The sequence below is a fragment of the Galleria mellonella genome, unplaced genomic scaffold (genome assembly GCF_026898425.1).
Source record: "Galleria mellonella isolate WM207_F2 unplaced genomic scaffold, CSIRO_AGI_GalMel_v1 utg63, whole genome shotgun sequence".
In the NCBI taxonomy this organism is placed as follows: Eukaryota; Metazoa; Arthropoda; class Insecta; order Lepidoptera; family Pyralidae; genus Galleria; species Galleria mellonella.
In genome coordinates, this window is record NW_026442130.1 from 552,940 (window position 1) to 573,100 (window position 20,161).

At 34.8% G+C, this 20,161-nt stretch overlaps 1 protein-coding gene across 5 annotated transcripts in view; it reads left to right on the forward strand.

The window, feature by feature from the left end:
• Positions 1-20,161, forward strand: part of LOC113521777 (ran-binding protein 9) — a 57,030-nt gene that overhangs the window by 7,920 nt on the left and 28,949 nt on the right. The window lies entirely within an intron of this gene.

The following is a 20,161-nucleotide window of genomic DNA, read 5'->3' on the forward strand; positions in this document are numbered from 1 at the left end:
TACAAAAGTCGATTGCTTGGGTACCTCTGTCCCATTCGTGTTTCTACCGTGAAGCAGTTGTGTTTGCATGGCTGCATTTCGGTGTGAAGGGTGGGATATTGCGTGAATTTACAGGGTACAGAGGAATAACACCTGAGTCCTCAGGAATGGCAACGCATGGGGGTATCATGGGCGAAACAGTATACTCTGTTATGTCCATGGTACTGTTCATGTCTATAGGTGACGGTTACCACTTTCCATCAGGTGGGCCGTCAGCTTGTTTGCCGTTCTAAGTTGCATAATAAAAAACCCTAATACAAATTCAGGGTTCAACAGCTAATTGTGTATGGGTGGCGTTCTCTGATGTCAGGAGTTTCTAGGTAGCTATCATTATATACAGAAGTCGATATATTGTATACTGGACAACGGTTTTACGTGCTCTCAAAAACACGAAGGGAATGCAGTATGTACCTTTAGAGAATATATACTAGATATACTATCTCTCTGTGTGCTATAACATCATAAATATTAAATTGAATCACTTTTGTCTTGTCAGGTTTAAACTAATAACTGTCAACAGTATTTCGCAGTGCATAGGTTTTGTGATCGACCAAAATCAATACTCCACTTCTCGGTAAACGGTTGCTACTTGGTATAAATAGACCCGCCTTTCTCGACAGCAGGGCAGTTTCACACATAATATGTGACTTTTTGTTTCTTAGGTAGGTATAGTAGTTTGATAATCACAGCAAAATGGTTTTTTTTTGCAACTTCGAAGTGCAAAAATTGTGATGGCTCAATTGATGGAAAGTGTTAATCGTCGTTTATAGACATGAACAGCTATGGATATCACTGAATGCAGTGTGACGCCCCAGATATTATGCCTTTATCTATGCCCTATAATTTTATTGCCAGATCCTACCTTTGAAATATGCTTGTGTATAGTGTTGATATTATAGTACTCGTATACTATCTGAAGATCATTAACTTGGTGTGGTGATTATGTATACATTGCTGACTCATTATAATAATAATGTAACCCATCAACGATCCAACGTTGGCCACGGATTTCTTCTAACCCCATAGGGAGGGCTTTGAATCTATTATTTTACCATTCCTGATCCTAACTCTGATTTTATTCGAAATTTTCCTTCTCTTGCATATTGATGAACTGTTTTTTAATAATAATAAATTTATTCACTTGAAATGTGATCTCTATAAATTGGTCTGTATTTTCTAATTGGTCGCTACATATTGCTTCTTATGTAAAGGCGTGTAAAATTTTAGTCTTAATATAATTCTTAGATGCTTACAGTTTTAAGATTTTTTTGTGGCTTTAGTTACTACTTGAGATATTCTGGAGATGATAAGGTGTGGTGACAGCCCTTGATTGTGATAACCTTTAAACATATGCAACACAAGTGGTATTACTTGCGTGTCGCCTATCCTTGTGAATTGAGTACAGTGTCCTGTAATTTCACTACCATATTTCACTATTCAGACCACTAAACCGATAGGTTAAACAAACCGTGATACCATCTGCGATAGTATTGTTTCTATAATTCACGTCAGTGCCCTGTAAGTCCTGTTGTTTCCTAGAAACTGTCCAGTGTCCCGGTCATTCGAGGCTAACGACCCAAGGAACCAGTTATCTCTAGCCTCCAGCCTGACCCGTCCAGGACAGCTTTTTGTTTTAACTTCATTATAATTCTTTTTCCAGTCACACATCAGATTTACTAGAATGTTATTATTTTACCAGGTTAGACAACCTCTTGTTAATTTAGCCCGTGTTTTAGTCTCTCTCGTTTGAATACGTTTAGAGGATTATGTACACCCAACTGAACAACTCTCTTAAAACGTATCGGACTTTAATTTATTATTATTATTTTTTTTAATTTTAAAATGCTAGTCTTTGAATGGATCTATGAATATCATCTAAGTTTGTCCCAAAAGTTTTGATATTTTCGTATACTCCATATATGTCATTCGAAATTTTTTGTTTACCGCCAAAATTAATGAATTGCAGAATCGAAGTCCTTTGTTTATTTCTGTTGATACTAGAAATGCAATATACGAAGTCAATATTTCTGACTTGGGTTAGTTCACACTTATCACAGATTATTTGTTGATGACGATGTGATTACCAATATTTATAATGGAGAAGAACTTGCTTTTATAGTGAAAGTGAAGTAGTATAAGAAGAAGGAATAGGAGTGGTTGATAATAATCAACTGCCTGACGTAGGCACTGCTACATTTAGTGTCTACATTTCACTCATTTCAAATCAAAGACTCCTGCAGCAACGTGCTCTAGATATGTTATCTGGTTTCTTATTATCTCGGCTTAACCTGATTTAATTACCAGAGAGTTGGTGTATTCGGCTGGCAATATATGCCAGTATGTACTTTGATTTCCTGATCATAAGTTGCTATGAGAAATTCTGTAAAGCAATAGATAGATTTTATTAATTCCCATACCTACAATTTGTATCGTAGTTCAAATAATGTATAATAGTGTTCATAGGCTGCAAGTACTTCCGCTAACTGGTTTTTATCTAACACCTGCTTACGTCGAGATACCTCGGCCATGTTGTCCCGATCACTTGTTTTGCTATAATACACAGTGCACTCGCACCAACCAGTGTACTGGTGTAGAGTACTCGTACACCTAACTATGGGTTGGGCACGGCGACGTTTGTGGCCTGTTAATTTTCGTAAATACATTATCAACACCTACACTTTGTTTCCAATCTTATCCCGGCTATTTTTGAGAAAAACCTTAAATTAATTTTCTATTTTTTTGTAAGTTCTGAAATAAAAGTACTAGGTTCACAATTATTTTGTATTTATTTGATGTATTACGCGATATCATTGCCAAATCAAATCAGAGGGTCTACCATGAAATGTTTTCCGAAATTTCGGAGCCAAACGAAACAAAAATTTGATGTTAAAATTACATAATACATGGTGTTTGAAAATATTAAAAATGTTAAAATATTTTTCCTTTTGACTTTTATGATAGGATGTATGATGAACGAAATGTTAAACTCCATTTATTAGTCCGGTTTTGGTATAAACAAAAACACGAAATGGAGTCCGAAATTTCGGAATTTCATTTCATGGTAGACCCGCATATTAATTTGACTTTCGTGTTGGTCTCTAATTTTATCACGAATCAAAGTGGCTGTTTTTTTTTTGCAGCATAATTTTATTAGTTTTTTTTTATTTATTAAATTAAATTATACTGACTTGTAACTTATTATATTTGCATGATTTTTGCATGTCATTATCTCGGTAGAACACCAATGTTTTATTTATTTATTTATTTATTTACACTTTATTGCACCAAGTAAAAAGAGAAATAACAAATACAGTAAATATTAATGAGAAGTGATACAAAAGGCGGCCTTATCGCTAAGCAATCTCTTCCAGACAACCTTTGGGTAGAGGACATTGAGAAAAAGACAAAGAGTAGGTGGCGCACTATTATATAAATATTATCATATACAAACATATATAAATACATACATACATATATACACATACATATATAATATATACACAATTAAATATATACATAACATACATACATACATACACATACATATATAATATATACACAATTAAATATATACATAACATACACATACTTAACAGCATACATACAACAGAAAAAAATGATGAAGGAAAACGAAGAGAGAACACAGGAAAATAGTACTAAAGTGAGAGGTAGTAAGATTTAACAGAGGTTTTGAAGCTAGTAAGAGTTTGAGCGCACCGAATAGAGGTAGGTAGTGAGTTCCATAGACGAACTGCCTGAACAGTAAAGGATCTAGAATAAAAGGAAGAAGAATGAGTGGGAAATTTAAGTCGGAGGTTATTGACACTGCGTAAAGTATGATCATTAGCCTCACTGAGAAACAAGAATCGGTCTTTTAGATAATCAGGAGCAGCAGGATTAAAAAGGATTGTGTAAAGAAGAGACAGGATATGCAGATTACGACGAAAACGGATAGAGAGCCACTTGAGTTGAGTACGAAATTGAGAAATGTGATCATATTTGCGAAGACCAAATATGAAGCGGATACATAAATTTTGGAGACGCTCAAGCTTGTTTAATTGCTCTTCGGTGAGGTCTAAATAACATGAGTCGGCATAATCAAGAATGGGTAGGAGTAAGGTGTGTGCGAGCGCAATTTTGGTGTTAACTGGGAGGAAATTACGTAGTCTATTTAAGGCAAAAGTTGCAGCAAACATTTTTTTACTGACCTCCGAGATTTGTGGAGACCATGACAAAGTGTTATCAAAAATAATGCCAAGATTTTTTACTTTTTTCTGGTAATCTATCATAACCCCATCAAAAACCACAGGCGGAAGACTGGTCGAGGAAATTTTGGAAATAAGTATGGGACTCCCAATAATAATTGCTTGTGTCTTCAAGGGGTTTATAACAAGACCATGAGATTTACTCCAGGCAGATATACATTCCAGATCGGCGTTAACAGTAGATATTGCTAAAGAGATATCAACCAGAGGGGCTAAAGAGTAAATCTGTAAATCATCTGCATAAAGGTGGTAGGAAGATTGAAGTTTCGAAGTGATAGTGCTAATAAATAAGGCAAATAGAAGAGGAGATAAGACGCCACCCTGCGGCACGCCAGCTGACGTATGGCACCAAGAAGATAAAACGTCATCAATGCGAATACGTTGCCGACGTCCAAACAGGTAACTACGAAACCAGTCAATTGCCGTTGGAGATATGTTGAGAGAGGTTAGCAATCCTAACAAAATATCAAAATCAACAGTATTAAAGGCATTGCTAAAGTCCAATAATGTTAAGACCGTTAATTGAGAATTCTCCATGCCAAAACGGATATCGTCAGAAATTTTAATAAGAGCAGTAGTCGTACTATGACCAGGACGGAATCCAGATTGAAGAGGATTTAAGAGATTGTTTCTTGATAGGTAAAAGTTAAGTTTTTGTTGGACAAGGCGTTCTAAGGCTTTGGATAGAAAAGGGAGTATAGAAATTGGACGGTAATCTGAGAACGAGGAAGGAAGTTTCTTTTTTGGTAGAGGGATTATGAAAGCTGCTTTCCAAGCTGAAGGAAAGAAACCGGAGGACAGGGAATTGTTGAAAAGTAAGGTAATGGTGGGTAAAAGGATATCAAGGATAGGTAAAATCATATTACGACTAATGCTATCGGTGCCAATGGCGTTTGACGATATAGACCGTAAACTCTTTTCAACATCACAATCGGTCAACTGATCAAAAATAAAAGGAGTACAATTAGGGGCGATAGTGGATGAAAGATAGTGCAATGTCTTAGATTTTACATTGCTGTCCATGACAGTAGAAGTACAAAAATGATTATTAAGACACTCAACATCAAGATTACCAGGATTATCGTTATGACTCTTACCAACCCCTAATGACTTAAGAAATTTCCAAACTTTTGCTGCATCACCATTTTCTACGGATTTATGAATGTGGCGTCGTTGAGCCTCCCTACACACCCTGTTGCAGAGATTTCTAGTATTGATGTACTCATTACGATGTCTGTCCGGATCCGACTTATATTTAGTTTTAGCAATATTTTTTTTGTGGATTATGGACTTGATCTTGTCTGTAAGCCAAGGTGCAGGTAAATGCTTAACCCTGACCTGGCGGATGGGAGCATGTTTATCGTACAGATCTAAAATTAATTTATTAAATAATTCTACCTGATCATTAATATTTGCTGCTGTACCGATACTCGACCAATCACAATCCGCAGCATCGTGACGTAAACGGTCAATATCAATAGCACCAAAATTGCGCTGCATAAGGATTTTCCGTTTAACTTTGGGAGGACGTATTTTATAAGACAGATAAATGAGGTTATGGAAGGAAAATGCATCTGCAGGATATTGGCCATGTTTCGCAACATGGTCAGGAGAGGAGACTAAAATCAAATCAAGTAAGGAAGGATTACAGTTAGGAAAGAAATGGGTGGCTTGGAGGGGCAGGATCTCTAGATTGCAAGCATGGGCCAGAGACTTAAGACGATTCGCACGCAGGTCATTTTTAAGAAGGCAAGTATTAAAGTCCCCCATAATAATAGTGTGATTATAGGACGGGATTAGGTTCTCTAAGAGGCTTTCAAAAGAGGAAAAATAATCAGTAGTGGAAGATGGACTATAGAAAACTCCTAGTAGAACCTTGGTATGACAGAGAGTTATTTCAAGGAAAAGGTGTTCAAAATTGCAGGAAGAATTTGTCGTTAAAGAAGAGTTAATAATAGCGTAAGGGATATCAGAACGAAGGTATACAGCAACACCACCACCAACCCTTCCGGTGCGATCACAACGAATTAAATTAAAACCGGGTAAGGAATAGGAAGTAGATGGAAGGCAGGGCTTCAACCATGACTCCGAGATAAATATGCCATGGAGGTTATTTACATTAAATGTAGATAGCAAGTCCGAATAATGTGCAGGAATACTTCGGGTATTTATGTGAACGGTGTTAAAGTTTTTAGGATGAGAAGAAAAATTAGTTTTTAAGATTTCTTCTAAAGGAGTAGGCAAACTATGAAAACTTACATTGCTAGAAGAAGAAACGGATAGAAATGTATCATCAGAATCGGATTCTGAAACCATGTATGTATGTGTATAAGACAATACTAATATATATATATAAATATATAAACACAAAAAAAAATTCTTTATACAAATAGAAAAACTTCAATTCATCTACCTGCCAGTAGTGGACTACGAAATTGACTAAAAAAAGGGGAAAAAAAAAATATTTGGATAAAATCCACAATAAAAAAAAAAAACAGTATTAATATAAAAAAAGTAAAACAGTAAATTGTTTTTGTTTTGGCATTGGCGGCAACATTAAATTAGCAAATATAATAATACGTGTAGATACAGAAGAATACAGCGTAAGGACAGCCAAACTTATTTAGATAGCTGAATAGATATAAACTTGCTACATTCGAGCCCCCAACAGTAGTATGATTATATTGTTACCCATCTAATTAAAAAAAAAAAATAAATAAATAAAAATACATGTATTCTATCTATGTTGAGGAACTGTCAATCTAATCTATCATATCTGTTATTCTGAATGAGTTGTCAAAGAAAACAAACCAAAACATAATTTTGAAAGTTATAAATGTCATAATATAATGAGAGTTTTTATAAAATTTTTTAACATACCCCGTAAAGATTACAATAATTGATGAACAGTTTACCTTATATAAGTTTGTAAAAAAAAAAAAAAAGAAATTATAATATACCCACAACAAGAATATTGCCACCAAAACCATCACAATAATCTGCACAACAGCTCACTTCTTCATGACACGCTTGGAACGCGAGGAACCCGTACCAGCCAAATCCATGGTCTTCAAGACGGCCAAGGAGTCCGCTGACACGGATACAACGTCTTCAACAGCAATTGGCGACAGGTTAATAAGTTGGTCAACTTCAGCAATGGAACTAACACGATGCCTCTTACCATCCGAACCAATGATAACCACGATGCCATTTCGTGTCCAGCATTTCGTGATACCAAAGTGTTTCCGTGCCTTCATAAAAGCGTCGTGTCTTGCTTTTGTAAGAAACTCGGACAATGTAATTCCGCTATTTTTAAGTTCGGTTTTTGCAGACCAAATCTTGTCTCTCACATCAGCACAACGAAATTTGATTAAAATAGGCCGGAGTTTCCCTTGTGACAAACGACTAATACGATGGATCCTGCTTATATCTTCTGGCGAAATTGGCATCTTAAGTTTCTTAGTGAGAAGGCTGGAGACTAGCATGGATAAGCCACATTCACTATTCTCACGAACCCCATGCAGCAATAGGATTTTGCGACGACTATGCATCTCCAAACGATCCTGTTGTTGTGCGATGATATGTACCTGCTGTTGAAGATTGTTCAATGACTCTGCCATAAGAGACTTAAATTGTGCAAAATCCGTAGATAATGAACCTATAGTGACGGGAGCAGCACTGGCCTTATCTAATTTGTCTTGAAATGCTGCCATCCTAGTGTTAAAGTTCACCATCATTTGTTCCAAGGACTGTTGTACAGACTCCATTTAAAATAAAAATATTGGTATCTTAGGATTAAAAATAGACGGAGATATCACCACTGCAGGTAGACAACTACTAAATTTATACTTTAAACATAAAATATAACAATAATAAGTATTATTTTGAATTTAAATAAAATAATAGTCCAGAGCAACAATTTTTGATAGTTAGTGCTACACAGCTACCCACAAAAAAATGTTCCTTAGTCATCTTTACATCACAGCTTGTTGTTTATACGAAGAAAAGAATTTTGCAATCCAGAACTTGTTCAGAGAATTTTTGTTAAAATGAATTTGCCCTGAAATAACAATTTTATGATTCTAATCCGTTTGCCCAATAAAAGGAGTTCCTAAACTAAGGTCACACGAACAAACTCGTGGGCGTAGCCGGTTGTAAATAAAGTACCTAGTGCCTATACAATTGTACATAACTCCTATATAATCCTAGTTCGTTACTATGGTGACTCTTATAACAATTTTTTGCCTTCTCCGGATGAAGTAACCTTCGAATAAATTAGGCGCGTGTTAACGACTGAATATTAATAAGCGTACACACAAATTTAGTTCATATCTCTTTCGACATTACGTGTAGATCTCCTTATCAAGATGAATAGTAATATGTATAAAATAATTTTAGAAAACATACTTTTTAAACCAAGATGCCTCGCGCGTTTACAACGTATGTGCACTCCAGAACATTCCAGAGGCAACTGGAAAAGTTGTTTCTGTTATGTTTATTAACTTTTAGCGTATTTGGATTGAAGGTGTGAAGTGTGTTTATGGAAATTAAATTATTGAATGAATGAGTCACTTAAAAATATCAATTTGTCTTATTATTTTGGTGATGCAATGGAAGCACAATATGTCGTCACTCCTATCTGTTGAAGAAGTAACGAAATTGAAAAAAACGCGTATTCCACTAGTGCGAAAGAGGAAAAAACCTATAATTTATCAGTGGATAAAGTTACTCTAACCACGTACATTCAAAAGAAGTATAAAATACCTCCTGTATTGTGTAGACCTTGTATTGGCTATCGTTACCCCTCAAACGGAAACAATGCACGCATCGCAACTTCACTGTAGTCAATGTTAAAATATGTTTATACTGTGATACAACAATTTAAATGCAATATGAGTGACGTTATCAAATTGTACTGGTTACGATATGTCAAGACTTACGTTACTGTTTATGTAGCAGAAATAATATACCACAATCATATGTCACTTATGACTACAAATGAATGAAAAATATATTTCGTAACAAATTTCTCAGTCTCTTTGAATAACGTTATTTAGATGGAGTTATAACATTAAGTGCACATGAGACATATAAATCAAAATATTTTTAATGTTATTGTACTGTAAAATATTTATTGGACACTTTAAAAGGATTTAATATACAATGGCGGACTTATCGCATAGAGGGATCTCTTACAGTCAACCTCTGAGAAGATTTTTTTTATGCAATTTAGAATGGCAAACAAGCTGACGACCCATCTGATGATAAGTGGTAACCATTGCCTAGAGACATGTGCAGTACCATGGACATAACAGAGTATACTGTTTCGCCCATAATACGCTCTCCCCCGCATGCGTTGCTATTTCTGATTTTCCACAAAGGTGTTATGCCCTTCAAACCGAAACACTGCTATGCAAACACGACTTCTTCACAGTAGAAACACGAAGGCGACAGAGGTACACAAGCATAAGCACAAACGAGTTTTGTACGAAGTTTTTTGGTGAAAAGCTGGAAGAAAACTATAGAATGTAATGTCTCCACGAAATATGTTTATGAATGTGTTTTGTCACGGTCAAAATTACTTTTTTTTTCGTTTAGGAAAAGGCACTTTTATATTATCTTGGATTATGACCTAACTTCATTATGAACTTTGGTAAGATTTTTGGGTATTTTTTATGACATTATTAAGCTCCCTCTCCTTTTTAATATATAGAGGGTGATCATTGTAAATTGGGGTCGTAGTTCATGAATGGAGGGAGCGCGTAAAACCATTCATGGCTCCCACTCGGCCCAATTAATTTCATGCGTATGATATCGAACCCGTGACCCCTCCGTGTCCATGAGATTGAAAGTTATTTTCGGTGTCGTGTCGTAATAATATATTACAGTATTTTTAAGTGACATTCATAAGAAGGGGTTCTCAATTTGTATGTATTTTTTGGATCGATTTTCAAATTATCTTTGCAATCGATACGGTTACTGCTATGATGGTTTCATATTAATTTTGTCATACATAATAATTAAATCCCAAAAATTGAGTATTTAAAGTTGAGGCTACTTAATAATCTAGTTTATTGTCTGCGGTAAATTAGTTCCACTTGTGTAAATATATTATTAATGGCATTATTATTTAGTAACAGTCATAGTTAATACAAGTGTTGATAAGCCGGTACAGGAAAACAATCCTGCAAAGTTTCTCCAACGACAATGACATTAAACAATGCCGGTTTATTATCGGTCATAATTTCCAGGAAACCTCTAATTTGGTGAACAATGAAAGTATTCTCGACATAAGTGACTAAACATAGTCTATTTATTGACCTCCGACCGACATTGGCCTGCCCTTTGTCTTATGTAATTTATATCTTTCTTTACTGTCCGATTATTTCAATGGGACAAATATATATCTTCAAATAAATTTTGAAGTTAAAAGATAATAGAAGATAAAAGAATTACAACAATTAGTTTCAGCTGAGAATAGGCATGAATCCATTTCTTACTGACTTACATTCAGATAAATTCTGTTTCACAATAAGAATGCCAATGTGGATGTGTGTCCTGCACAATTAGCTCCACCGTAGGATCCTCCTTCCTTTATAAGAACTAAAGTCTTTTCTAATTTCATCTGTCATCTAGGTTTTGATCTTCCCCTGTCTCTGGAGTTGGGAATCGCTCAGGAGGTCTTCGCTTTACGTATTAAAACTTGCGTACTTCACTGTCCTGCAGCTTGACAACAGTTAAAAATGCCGCTCTAGAAACATTTTAGTACTCTGACAAAATGTCAATAATATGAAAATTTAATTTGTCAGCCGAGCGGTTAGCAACTGTTTATGACATTTTTCACCATTTTGGAACTTCAAAAATATAATCTGGACTGTAATTCCACATGGGGTAGTCAGAGTCTGTGTTAATCGTTTGTTACCATTTTGTGATACTGTGTGTGTGGAGCACAGACGACTTCTAATTTTTTAGTTTATTTATGTTCTTTCTTTTATGTGCAGTATTTGTCTTTGCCTATTGTAGTTAAATTAATACCTCACTTGCCACATTGACCGTTACAATTGTGGTTAACCTATTGTATCGAACGGTCTGCTTACACTTTTTGGGAATATGAACACAAGGCGGTGACGTATTACTTAGTATGTCGAGAATGTTCGATTTAAATATGAATATTCTGTATAAATTGTGGCTGGCACTCAAACAAGTGTTATTCCGTCGTTTTGGTACATTCACCTGTTCTAACGTTCGCATTAGTCTTGCAAATATGATTGCTGTTATCTCAATTACCGTTTAGTGTATACAGTAACATGAATATCATACAAAAGAGCGAAGTTCTGAACAACCTCTGAAGTAGCATGTGGTCTGTAATAATTCAATTGTATCTACTTGTAATTCAGAGAAAGTGTTTTATATATTTTTGTACCTAGGTTATTTTTAAGGGATATCCAAAAGTTTTCAATTCGCCTCTGTGTTTTTTATATCATTAATTATTTTTTATTGATTTCTATAACTTTTACAGTAGATAGGTTTAGATTTTGTTTAGTAAATTTTGTCATGATCACAGTTTTTTTTTCTAGAGATTTTATAAATGACGACAATAAAGAAAGTATTAAGTATAGATTTAGATGTATCCATCTTCTTGTGAAGGTACAAAAAGACCTAAATAGACATCAAAAAGAGAAATGGATCGTACGATAGAAGATCTGACCAGGAAGGGAGTGAACGTTGTAATGACTGTAAATAAAGATGAATGGAAGAGAAAAACATTACGCTGGCAACAATATGGCATCAGATGGTGATAAAATTTTTGGTTTTTTTTTGTGAATTTTTGCACGTGGGATGCGAATATCGTTGTCATACAATGCTCTTGAAATGAAACAAATAGAACAATGAATGAGAATATTATTACTTGGCGACCAGTAAGACAGGGCGGGGCACACGTACTTACCCTGCAGCATGGTTCATCGACTGCGTACAATGGGAGCATCCGCAGTCCGTACGCCGTATTCTTAATTATATTAGATAAAGAGCACAATATACGTTAGGGTACACCATTAGTTTTGCATGTGAATTGCAAATGTTCAGTTTTGTTTGCCATTGATTTCTTTCTTTCTGATGCGGTTTTGTCTAATTTTAAATTTGTTCAGTTGTTTGCCGCTATGTGAGAGAGATCAAATTCATATCCAATGTGAGTTATTTCATTATTTATAAGCAATTTCCAATAGAAGGAAATTTTTAATTTGTCTGTTTTGTTTTTTTATAGCACAGGTGGTAAACAAGCATACGGCCCACCTGATGGTAAGTGGTTATCGTAGCTTATGAACATCTGCAATACCAGAGGTATTACGCGCGCGTTGCCGACCCTGAAGAAACCTCTTTACCTTTCTTTTGAAGAACCCCATGCTGTAGTCTCTTGGGAAAACCTCGGCAGGGAGCTCATTCCATAACCTAAGTGTTCAAGGGAGGCAACATCTCAGAAACCGCGCTGTACGCTGTATTTGTATTTTTGTGATCATGTTTCGCGACTACGTCCTCAATATTGACTCAATTTAGATATTTGATTTACCATCGATAGGGTTTACTTCCGTTTTTGTCCCATATTAATTTTGTGACGTTTAGAACTGCCGGTTTAGATTACGGAATAATAACTACTTGTTGTGATGCTAAATCTATACTCGTTTGTAACCACTTGATCTGCATTTTATATTAAAACATTGCAATTCTAGTCTTCTAAATATATTGTCGATCATAGGTGTTCTGGTTTGATTAAGTCATTGTTATTTTGCGAAGCAAATGCACATATTTTGTAATAACTTCGTATTTAACATATGACCGCAAATACGTAGTTCTTAGCTCTTGCTTTGTATGTTAATGAAAACAGAATTTGTCATTTGTTGATAAACGATTCCATACAATGACAATGCGAAAATTTTGCAACATTGTATTATAGGTATACATTTTATGTCATCAGCGAGTATTGGTAAAAGATTATAGATAAAGATAGGAAGGCCACTAGATAGTCCGCTATCCGAACACGAGGTTGTTTTAATGTAATTCGACGTATCTTAATGGAAATGTGATTTCATTGTAAGCTGTAAAGTGACACGAGTGTTATCAGTATGCTGAACTGCTGATACGAGAATAAACATGCAAACTAGTTCCTTTATTCCTATTATTGTATTATTGCGCAGCAAATCTTAGAGTACAGTCTAGACGAGTTAATTAATTAGGCAGAATCAAAAGTGTCTCAAGAATGTTTTGCAAATAATAAAAAGCTAGAAGTCTTTGTCTGGTAAACAACTTATGTAAGATTATTTGATTTGCAATTGAAGAGCAATGTTTAGGCGTTTTGTTTATTGACTTCTGAGTGATTTCCAAATCCATAAACAATCGTAGTTTTCAATACGTTGGTTGTTTTTAAACCTGGTGTTTTTTTACCGTAATGCAGTTGGGATTGCATGATGTCTTTCAGTCTAAAAGGCCACCCTTCAATCCTGATTCATCATTATATCCTAATGAGGACGGAATCAGCTCTTTGTCGACGTTTTTTAAGAGACTATAGCATGAGGTTTTTCAAAAAACGTGTAGAAAGGTTTTTTCATAGTCGGCAATGCGCTCGTAATGCCCTTGATATTTATTGTAGACGTTCATAGGCTACGGTAACCGTTTACCATCAGGTGCGTCGTATGCTTGTTTTCCATCTCAGTGGTGTAAAAGAATATGGCGGTGAAATTACACACATAATACCATAGTATTTTTTATTAATGGACGGAGATTGAATAATGTATCTGCTTATGCTAACAGTATACAACGATGGGGCACCAGTATCGGATGAAACAATGAGGATGAAGGCAGATCTGACGGCCCATCGTGGCGATTTCATTACAAATTAACCACGATTGTTTTCAGGGAAATTGCGATGTTGGGAATTGGGAATTGTTGATCTGACAAGGTATAATGCTAGCAATGAGAACTAACTTCTCCATTACTCATAATGCCGTTCCTCCAAACTCATGGTAACTCACCATGGGTATCACAGTGTAGTTCTGTGATATCCATGTTGCTGTTCATATTTACTGGGACAGTTAGTACTTTATATTAAGAAGGTCGTTAGCTTGTTTGCCATTTTAGATTTTATAATAAAACCAGCTCAATAGATGGTTTGGACATAGTCAACAATGTTCCATAATTTGGTGGTAATAATGTATTTTGCAGTGTTCGGCGATGTGGCGTAACATCAGCAAGATGTTAGACCCTGTGGGCTCAGTCCCACAATAGTTACGATTAGTTCGTAGTTACGAAATTATTCCATTATACCCATTAGCATGTAGTATGTACAGGTCAATTTTTAACTGGTTTCCATTAATAAATTACGAATGACGGTGATTAAATTGACGTCCTCTATACTACTGAACGAACGCGGCGATGTCTAGATCAGGGCACGGTGCCAGGTTGCAAGATTAGATGTTACGTACATATGTTTTAAGATCTATTTAATAATTTCTAAAATAAGCATGATTACAATTAATTTATTGTAGTGTCTTATTCCATTATCGAGCAAGTTTTTTTACTTCATTGTATTTTTATGGGTTTTAAGCGATTTTAATAAGGTAGTTCGTTTGTTCTCTTTTTGAATGTAAATGAATATGTTACATGATATCTTGTTCAATTCCAAATTGATTTTGATAATTGTTGTTACATTGGGTTGATTTCGGAATTGATTTCATATTAATTTTGCCACGATTATAGAAGCTGTTTTTGTTGAACAAAATTCCTAAGTATATATCGTTTTCAACCAATTTAAGAAAAAAACAATTTTCAATTTGGTTGTATTTTAATTTATGTTTGTAACCTTTTAAAATTCTTTTTTGTTTTAAAGAATATGCTTACAGAACAGATCAAAATCGGTTCAATAGTTTGGTTTTATATCAAAATAACTGGATTTGTTATAATTGAAGTTTGTATTTTTGTGGGACACAATTGTTAATTATAACAGTCCAACTAGCTATATTTATAAAGGATGGATGTGTGTTCATGACTGAAGTAATAGTAAATTTCATTTTGCTTAGAAGCGACCCGGTGATATGATATGGGACAAAGGATCATCGCATCGCTGAATTAGAATCGTAGGGCCGCCCTTGCTTTCGAACCGGGACCGAAATGGTGCATCTACTAACTAGGTCAAGCTCGTCTGCGTCGGGTCGCCACGTGCTCCTCCCCCCTGCGGCACAACTCCTCCTATACTGGTTACAATGAAAATTGTATCCTAACTCAATTGCACAAGGTTTACATCATTTTGCTTATATTTCTTCTATCGACCTTGGCATGGCATACAACAGAGTTATCCTGCATTTCGAATTTGAACCTTATTTTGTAATGATAAAGTTATTTTTTCAAGTGTATTTATTGCATTGAACAATAGCCGTAGTAAGGCTGTTTGGGTGCGCGTTGTATTTATTTCGTTGAAACATGAATATTTGCATATTAAATTCAACGTTGCGGAAACCATGGCTGGGCTTTGTTCCTGAAGGGTAATGTTAGCGATGCAAGTATATTTTACTTCCCAGACCCACACACTTCAACATTAATTAAATTATCATTAATGGTAAATACAGTCACAACTCTTTCCATTTTTCACTAGTTTTTATTTTATGCAACTTATAATGGCAAGCAAGCTGACGGCTTACCCGATGGAAAGTTGTACTTAGGTCATTTGTAGCATTAATATTATTTTTTATCAGATCAATACCCGTTCGCTGCTATCATTACATTTGTTTTTGTTATCGTAGTCGTTAGTAGCCGTTTGCTTTCCAACACTAGCTAATAAACAAGGGGATGTTCTCTCAGAAGTTCCCGTAGGGCTTGATTTATAGACGGAAATCTAAACGGAAAAAGACATTACAACTTACCTAAGTAGTTTTTGGACGTAATTTCGTAATGGTAAACAACGCTGGAGACTTTGAGGGTTTCATGTTTTAAGTAGACACTTTATTAATCATCAAGCTTCTTTCTGCTGGTTTATTGGAGTTGTATTTCACGTATATAATAGTATCATCATTAACAAATTGAACGCATCCTCCGAACTCATCCGGAGAATGTTGAACTGATTTAAGAAAAAATCCTACCTTGAACTTGTCCACTTATTATTTAATCTTTGCCATTCGAAGGTCATATTTATATTTTGTTGTTATTTTACTCTCAATTTCTATGTCATCAATAGAGCTTCCGGTGTTTTTATGGGCTATTTATATTGTCTCTAGACACGGCATGTTTGTGTTTCAGTTTTTGTATTAAATTTTATCATTTTATTGTAAATGTCAAATTGTTAACTTTGTTCACTATGCATTGTGATTACTATTGGTGTCTTTGTAATCTTTCTAATTATCTCACCTACTCATACAATATAACGATAAATCTTAACTTCATCAATCTCTAAGGGCCACGTTCAACTTAATCTAGTTATAATTTCCCGAAGTTTTTCCAATAGTCTTGGTATTAATATTATCTTGTATACAATATTTTGCTTGGCTAATGACGTTACTAGTTCCATTTAGTTAGACTTTTTGTTCCTTGTCTTCTCAGTTTTTATTTTAGTTCACGTATCTATTAGAAATTGATGTGATTGTTTGCTACGAACTATCTGGAAGTGTTCTTCAGAGAGATAATACGTTTGTTACGGCATATACTAAATTTATAAATATATACATTTCCAAAATAAATTTAAGATATGCATATTTATGGATAATTACATCAAAATATATCGAAACAATGAGTAAGGTTTAGTCACGTAGAGAGATTGATGAAAGAAGATTAAAGAAAGGCGTTTCCAAACGATGGCATCTGAGAAAGTGGAGAGAATCCGTCGAGTAGGTATACATAGCTATCGACCAAATTGGGAGCTCAAGGGCCGAGGTCAGTGCAAAAATAAAACCGAAGAGAATGTATGGGTATCTATAGATATGTTGAAAATGAAAGTAGCGTCAAGATTCGGATATCTATAATGTCGCGTATTTATATTTTGTATGAATGAGTGAATGATTGAGTATACTTTATTTGCATTATACATTATAGGAAATAAGCAATTTACAAACACAACGATACAATTGTATAAGTACAGTAAGGCGGTCTTATGGTGCTGAGAGCAATCTTTTCAAGACAACCATAAGTAACCTTTGTAATATTGATTGACGTAGTTTGAATTAATAAAGTTTATTTAAGACCCAGAACCCTGATGCATTAATAAAAGCGAAAGATAGATGTTAATTTTTGTTTGTACTAGTAAATCGTGTAATATAGTCAGGAATTATTATGACCTAAATTGTATAAAGAAATGAAAATTTTCTAAGGGCTAGCTTTAGGTGTCGGTTGAAAACATTGGTAGATACTAAAGGTGGATTTAGGAGATGGAAGTTAGTAGGATAAGTATGATAGAGGAATTAATGCAATTTTAACACCTTGAAGATCACAAAATGTAATGTTATGTCCGCGTGACCCCACATGCATTACCTCTCTTGAAGATATTTGATTGCATATCGTTTAGATTTTGTTCAATAAATAAATACAAATTTAAAATTATGCTCGTGAATACAAAAGATCGTTTATCTGAGCTGCTATAGGCATGTGCAAACAATGAATTTGCGCTCAATTAGCTATTTGGATCAATTCATTCATCGATTGCAAACTAAATTGATTTTATTTATTTACAATCTCTTTCAATTGGGGATTATTTAACATTATCGATTTATTTTGAACACGTATTTTCGTTTGTTTACTCATATAAGGCATCATCGTCATATCAGCCTTTAATTGTCCAGTGCTGAACAATTAGAGGGGAGTTTTGCCAGTAGTTGCCACGCTTGGCAGGCGGATTGGCTTTAAAGATATTTTAAGAGGGATGCTACTACCTATTCCTTGCCCTCCCTTAGTTGACTCTTACGTCACCCACAGCAAAAGGAATGCCCGGACCACACGGCTAGGCTAATATGAGTACATTTGATTATTTTCGATAAAGTTCATTTATTTTTTAAATAGAAACCATCGTGAAATCCACAGAACTCATGCCTTAACCCTGTGGATGCGTGTGTAAGGTCATGTATACTGATACTCTCATAGATATCTTGCAGTCCACTGTAATATTATCTCTATGTGAGATTCTTATAATTATCCGCTTTGCATTACATTGTTAGTAAATAATTATTAATAATTGATAAAGTATTTAATACAAACATTTTAAAAGCTTTGTTTAATTCTTTGCACATTATGTTTAAGATATTAAATATGCGTTTAGTTATGATTACATTTTTTTAACGGATCAGGTTTTAAAATCCGTTTGCTAAAATGTTATTCAAATATTATATATCGATTTTGTTGAAAATCCAACAATTTTGTAATTCAAATCGTGACTAGCTGTAATTGACGTGTCGCATGTTGGCGGTTGCTATTGGGTTTAGTGGCATTTCCATGCACAATTTTATCAATATCGAATGACACTGAATTAAACTTAGTTCCTTTATTTTGAGGTTTTACTTGGTATATAGTTATAATCTTGCCGTTTGGTCCCGACGTAGAATTGGCGAACCCATTCTTTCCCGTGGGTGTCGTAAGGGGCGACTAAGGGAGGGCGAGGGATGGGCAGCAGCGTCCCTCTTAAAACAATTCCAAAGTCTAACTGCGGTTGCCAAACGTAGTAACTAGTGGTAAAGTCCCGTAGGGTAGGCTTATGTTCAACAGTGGACAGTAAAAAGTTGGTATGATGATGATGTTGAAGGACGAGACGCTACAGTCGATATCGAATTGTTGTTTCTGCAACCACAAGTAGCCAGTTCCGTGCGATTCGCGAGCATAATTAGTGGCTATTGCTAAGCGGTCGCGGTGCGGCCTTGCCCCGAGCTTCACCGGACCGATTACACCAAATCAAATTAACTTCCGTGACTGTTTCGACACAGATCCCTAGTCTTTCGTGTGCATCGGCTAAAAGAGTTGCCAATAATGGTCACCTTCTATGAAATATTAATGCTCCGATATAATCAAAGAAAAGGTACAACGTATTCCATACACTAAAAGAGACGACAAACGAGCAGATTTCGCTACTCAAAAAAATTACAACCTCAAAACAAAAATGAGACCAATACGGGACCCTCTCAACCCTGTCAAATATAAAAATAGTGACGAAAATCTCTCGTCCTTACTGAGGAATAACAATACTCAGACATATTAAATTCTGATTACTAGTAAATAGAATATATATAAAATTTGTCAACGACTCCTGTAGCCCGTCCATATGTTAATATAGACGGATAGAAACATAAAGGCTTTCTTGTTGCTTTTGATTTTATCGTGGTTTCATTACTTTTGCTTTTGGTTGTAGATTGAATCGTCTTTGATTTCATTAGAAAATTTTATAATTAGGATGTCATATAAAGATTGAGAATGATGGTGGATTTCTCGTGAAGTCATGACCATGATTTTGAACTTAATAATACAAATCAACTAACTTTATTAAAAGAAAGAAAATAGAATTCTTAATAAGTGATACATTCATATATAATATCATGCGAAAATACAATACAAAAGTTCAGAAGTGTAATTTTTTCTAAGCGTATCGAAACGGAGTTTAAGTTAGTCGACCAATGTGTATATTTTTCTGTCAATAAGTTATATATATATATATATATATATATATATATATATATTGGTAAATATCTAAATTGATCAATTGAACCTATCGTTGATTTATGTACATATTATGAGTAATTGTGTGTTTGTACGTAACTGCATTTCTTTATAACGATCCATATAGATTCTTATTACGTACAATAAATTGTTTCGGAATAAATAATCAACATGTAATTTACATT